At 37.7% G+C, this 6,081-nt stretch overlaps 2 pseudogenes; both read right to left on the bottom strand.

Annotated features, from left to right (window-relative positions):
* Positions 1 to 2,072: 2,072 nt before the first annotated feature.
* LOC111649323 (odorant receptor 131-2 pseudogene) lies at positions 2,073 to 3,014 on the bottom strand (annotated as a pseudogene).
* Positions 3,015 to 5,499: 2,485 nt separating this feature from the next.
* LOC147819694 (odorant receptor 131-2 pseudogene) lies at positions 5,500 to 6,081 on the bottom strand (annotated as a pseudogene).

Here is a 6,081-nt window from a genome sequence, read left to right as displayed (position 1 = left end):
CTATGAGCTGTCTAAAGTTTATTTCCCTATTATGTCTATGTTCCTTTTTTAACCTGTAAGATGTTTACATGTTTACATTTATACAAAGAAAATCTAATATTGAAAAGGGAAAGAAATAAATTGCTAATTCTTTACTATTTCATAAATCACTATTTAAGAGCGTATTTGATCAATGTGAGCTTGAAAATGATTATCAAATCTTCAGTATATACTGATTGTGTGGCAGTGGGTTTTATCCAGCATCCAAACAAAATGTTGTTTATTGTATGTTTTGTTGTAACGAAGACAGTCTTTTTATAAAAATATTGTTTGCCTCTGTTTTTTCACTGTTCATATAATGGTAAAAAAATAAAAGGAAGCTAAATGTATTTAATTTAAAATACATATGTTGATGGGTCCTTGTTTGCTGCTATATCATATAATAGATATTCTAACAATAATCTATGAGACGAATGCACAATGCCTCATCAATATGATCAATACAAACAGCACAGAAATTCTATAAAGATGCATTACTTAAGCAGGAGGTTGAAGCAACTGTTGCATCTGGATATACAGGATGTCTTTGTCAGAGTAACCTTACCAAAAGCTCTTTCAATAACTGTGTGCTCATGATCTCATCTTTCCAGTTCCTGTCTCAGTTGTCCTGTCTGTTGAGGCACCAGTTAGAGCTTTAGCTTGTTGAGGTGGGGAGACTCCTTCACCTTGGGGTTCAGATATGGCAGGCCTTTCCTTCTGAGTTTGTCTCTTTTGTCCATGTTAATATTAACGTCCCCCAGCAATGGTCTCTCTAGGACTCTATCTAAACACTCGTCAGAGCCCTTGTGTATGTATGTGTGTGTGTGTATGTATGTATATGTTTATTCGACACCTGACATCATTAGATTCAACAGATTGACCCAACATGAGATGGACTCTCATCTGACTTCGAGCCAGGGCCACGCCCTACAACATACAAAAAGGCCAAAATACTGTTTATGCCTTTCACAAAAAATACAAGGAAATTTTAAAGCCACTCAATTTAAGCTGTGGCAATCCTGAGGCATACATTACCGCCAGTATATTATGAGTCAACAATCAAATATGTGTATTTTACATGTTTACCTATTCACAATCGCCCACTAAAATATGCAGATAATATTAATTGTAAGAATTTATGGTGTATTATTTCTGTAATATCACACCTTATATTATAGTGTAAAAGGATTTGACATACTATATAGCAGCTTGGAGATGCACATGTACATTGACATGTCACCAAGCCTTGTGATGTTGAATGATCACTCAGTCTGTAAAGATTGATTTAAAAACAGAAACTCTGTACATACTTTAAGTATATTAAACAGCAGGTGTCTTTTTCGCTTGGTCTTGTAGTTTTAATAACGTGCATCTCATAAATTTTCCATATGTTTTGCAAAACAAACAAATCATAGAACATTTTAAATAATATACATATATTAACAGTAATGGCACAGAGAGCACCTATGAGGTATAGCAGCATTTACTGTAAACACAGTCTTCCTTAAGAAGTAAGCCCCTACCTCTCATGAATTGTTACTAGGCTGAAATGCTACAGGGGTCCATAATCCCTAATAATAATAACAGAAACAAATTAACCAATTGAGGCAGCATTTGACCAACAATTCTACCACTACTGCTCCGCGAGGTGAAACGTTTTGGTCAACAGAGTCTGGTTGCGGTATAACAGCTGCTTCTGGTCAAACAAAAATGATCTATCTCTTTAAGAATCCTTTCTATGATGCTGTCCCTCATAATAACAATCTCAGGCTGTCAGTGGCAAAAACAAGCACTTAAGTGGATTTACTCTGACTATTGTTTACATTGCCATTCTTGCTCAATACTGCACCAATTCCAAAGATTTTTGTTCCTTTCAATCATTTACACCAGAAAACATGGGAAAATAAGGTCCCAAGGTCCAATAATTGTCATTTTACTATTTAGAAAATGAATTACAAACATACAGAGTTATTTCCAATATGTTTTAATGAAATTAGAATTTAGTAAATGAAATGCAATGTGAATTTCGGTTAGAAGATTATTAGTCTAACTTATCAAATAACATTTCTTTTAAACAGGCCAATGGAGGTATAGTTTTTCAGTGCTTGTGAAAAAATTTAATCTCTGAGGCCATAAATGAGAGGACTCAGACATCTTGGTGAAAGAAAAAACATTATGTAAATAAAGTACCTGACTTGAACGAACAACATGAAATTAATCTGAAGTATCCAAGCCTCTATAAATGGGCACAGCAGCTGGATGAGACACAACAGCAGCTGGAAACCATGAAGAACCACTGTTCTGAGTCCTTTCCATGTTGACTTTTTATCCTCTCCTGATGCAGCTTTGGCCACTTTCATTATTTTAATGTAGGCGACAACAATAATTATGCACATGACCAAGAAGTAGAATTGTTGTACAGCAGACCTAATATGATCCTGCCACACATGAACGCTAAACATTTCTAATGAACATATCTGATATTGTTTGTAGAAACTAAGGGATACTGATGCAAAGAACATGGAGAGAATAACGATGCAGGGCACAGAGCTGATGCCATGAACAATGAGAATACAGTGCACAGTTCTGCGTGTGGAGCACAGCTCTCCATGGTGCAGGGGCATGCAAATAGCCACGTAGCGCTCCAGGGTCATTGCTGTCAGAGTAACTGGTGTGAGTACAGAGCACAAAACCACAAAAATAGAGATAATGACACACAACCAAACTTGCATGGTAAAGCGAAAATAGCTCAAGATTAGCAGGATATCAGAGATGAATAACATCAAACTATCTGACAGTAATGTAACAGCAAATAAGATGTAACGTGTTGTTGTGTAGAAGCACTCTTTCTTAAAAAAGGTGACGATGAGCAACAAGTTGATGCAGAGAAAAATCATCACCAGGATCTGCACAATCATGACCTGGTCATTGATCTGTCGTCGCAGAGACTCACCACCATCCAGTGAGTTGTTATCTGCCATTTATTTTCTAAGCAAACACAAGTTTTTGAGGCACTGCCAAAAGTGAAATCAAGTGTCATTCTCTAATGCACCTGTCAACAGAATGTTTGATTTTTGTTACAAAAATCAAAGTCCAATGTCAAGCCTCTCTGAATACAGCAGTTCACCAAACCCTCCATGTTATTCCAAAGATGAATTTCTTCTTCTGAGCTCTGTGCCGCCTTCTGAGAGACAGCTGTGTCTGATGACTTAAAGACTAGTACATCCAAAAATAAAACTCACTGCTCACTACTCTGTCGTCATCACCACTTACTGTTGTCCTGCTCATTAGCAATGTGTTGTTAGTGCTGCAGAGACTATGAGGTGACCTCTAAGAGTCATGATTTGTTTTATTGCTTTCTGCCTGCTTCACAGTTGCACCCAGATGTTAAGGCTTGAATCAGCTAATCTCCAGCTTGCACTCCAGTCAGCTGGCCCCTGGCCTGCTTGCCACCAGTCTGCACTCGTTGGGTAACCTTTGCCTCGCCTCCTACGTTCTTGTCTCCAGTCTGCTCAGCTAGCCCTCCAATCCTATCCTGAACCCGAAAACCTTGAACAGTCCCCTTTCCTTGGGTCTCGCCATTTTGAAGGGAGGTATGTAGGGGTTGGGGGTCCCTGGAAAGAAATGTGGGTCTTCCCGCATAGACTCAGCTGCTGAGCTCCAAAGAAACTCTATCTGTTGCCTCAGAGATTCATCTGCCCAAGGCCACAGAGCCTCTGATGCACAGTGATTCAGAGCCTGCCCTGCCATAATCAATGCCCAGCTAGACCCTGAGTAGACCGTCCCCACCAATGTCTTCTCTGTTCCTACACTGGGGGTCCTAGCCAATTGGACAACATCTGATTTCCCCAATCTAACTATTTACAGGAGAACCTGATGTCTTACTTTGAATAATTTATTGAAGGTTGCTCAATCAAGGAGAAAAGAGATGAGCAATATAAGCCTATTATGTTGTTATCCTTATGCCATGTCACACTTACTAAATGGTCAAATCAGGTTATTCTTCATGGAACCATACAACACCCATGCATGTGTTAAGACTTTTGGATAGGTAATTCTAAACATTAAATCACATTTCCCTAAATAATATTGTCTGTAACTATAAAATAATTTTGTCCTTTTTAGAGAAGATGTGTGTGAATCATGACCCTGTGGGTGTTACGGTTTGGGGATGTAATGTGTAGTGGACATACCTGGCTTGGCATCAGTCACAAGCCATTAAAGATGTTCATAGTAAGGACAGGTCGAGTTATGGACCCATAAATGTGACCTTCTTACTCTTCTCACCATCAAACTATTAAATTGATAGGAAACAAAGAGAAAGGATGCTTCTGTCACAAACAGACCAGCTTTTAGCTCATCAGAGAGATGTATCAGACCATGGGTCAAATGGTCAGCTCCAGAGGATCAACAAATAGACTTTGAAGTAAAATTGGAGTAAACAACCAGAATCTCCATTTTGTAACAGTGAGACTCTTTACCGAAATGTAAAATAACGAAATGTAATATATAGATTTGAAGACAATATCCTTCATGTGACCATACTGTCAGCATCCTTCACACAATGTAACAGACATTATGGACATTCACAGTGTCTTTATCACTACTATTATAGTGAAAGGGCTGCTATGTAATCCACATTTATTTACCATTAAACTTCAGGATCGATTAACCACTTTGCATTATGTTAAATTAAGATTTTGAAGGATGTAATATGAGTGGAGTTTCAGCAAAGGGTCTGCAGCTACAGAGCAACTCACAGTGGGCGAGGTATTAATATTTTGCTCATGACCTGGCTGATGTTGAAAAAAATTATTGTTTTAACCACCAAAAAATCATTTGTAGACATAGTAACATTAGTAGTACCATTTAGTAGTATAGCAATTGCCCAATTCATTGCACAGTTCATTTTATCAGCTGTTGCTTGTTCTGCTCCAATTTCCATCTTAATGGTTATCAGAAATATACTCAGTAGTTAGCAGTATACTTAATAAATCTTTTTATTTAAACTCAGTCATTGTCCTGTTATGTTCCTTTGGAGTAGAAACTGGAATCGAGAAGTAATCAGTCAAGATCATATTAATCAATAATTCAAAAGCCAACTTCAACAACCCTCAATCCCACCAGCTTAATTAAATTACTTCTTGAAGATTTTTGACTACAGTTTACATAGACAAAGTTGACAAACAACTATCTACAGTATACTGTATATATCACTGCAGGACTGACAGTAAGATTACCCAGTTTATAAATCAGCAATATAGACAAAGTGATGTTTAATTAAATTACATGCTGCATCTTCCATCTAAAGCCAAAGGTGCTAAACTATTTATAAAAACTTCATGACTGATGGCTGCTAAGAACCTCACTGATTAGTCTAATTATTCAAGCAGTCAACCGTTAAGCTCATTCAACATCTATACTTGTCATTGATGAACAATTACATACAAACAGTGACTAACTGTTACTATCATTCAAATGTCAAATAATATTTCTTTTGCACAAGCCAAAGGAGACATAGTTTTTCAGTGCATGAAAGAAAACTTCATCTCTGAGGCCATAAATAAGAGGACTCAGACATCTTGGTGCAAGAAAAACCATTACGTAGTTAGCGTACCTGACATTATAAAATAAAATATAATCAATCTGAAACAAAGCAGCTTCTATGAACGGGCACCACAGCTCGATGAGACAGAGCAGCAGCTGAAAACCATGAAGAGCCACTGTTCTGAGCCCTTTCTTTGATGACTTTTTATCTTCTCCTGATGCAGCTTTGGCCACTTTCATTATTTTAACATAACAGAAAACGAGGATGATGGACATAATCAAGAACTGGAGTTGATATACAGCTGATCTAAGATGTTGCTGCCATATGTAAAACATAAACACCTGCACTGAACATAACTGATATTGTTTGTAAAAGCTCAGGGATACTGATACAAAAAAGGTGGAGAGAATAACAATGCAGGGCACAGAGCTGAGGCAATGGATGATGAGGATGCAGTGAATAGTATTGCGTGTGGAGCACAGCTCTCCATGGCGCAGGGGCATGCAAATGGCCAC

Source organism: Seriola lalandi, unplaced genomic scaffold (assembly GCF_002814215.2).
Source record: "Seriola lalandi dorsalis isolate HSWRI2012SDOR001 ecotype SW California unplaced genomic scaffold, Sedor1 jcf7180002050420, whole genome shotgun sequence".
Classification (NCBI taxonomy): domain Eukaryota; kingdom Metazoa; phylum Chordata; class Actinopteri; order Carangiformes; family Carangidae; genus Seriola; species Seriola lalandi.
The sequence above is the reverse complement of the archived record's forward strand: the minus strand, read 5'-3'. Positions and strand labels throughout refer to the sequence as shown.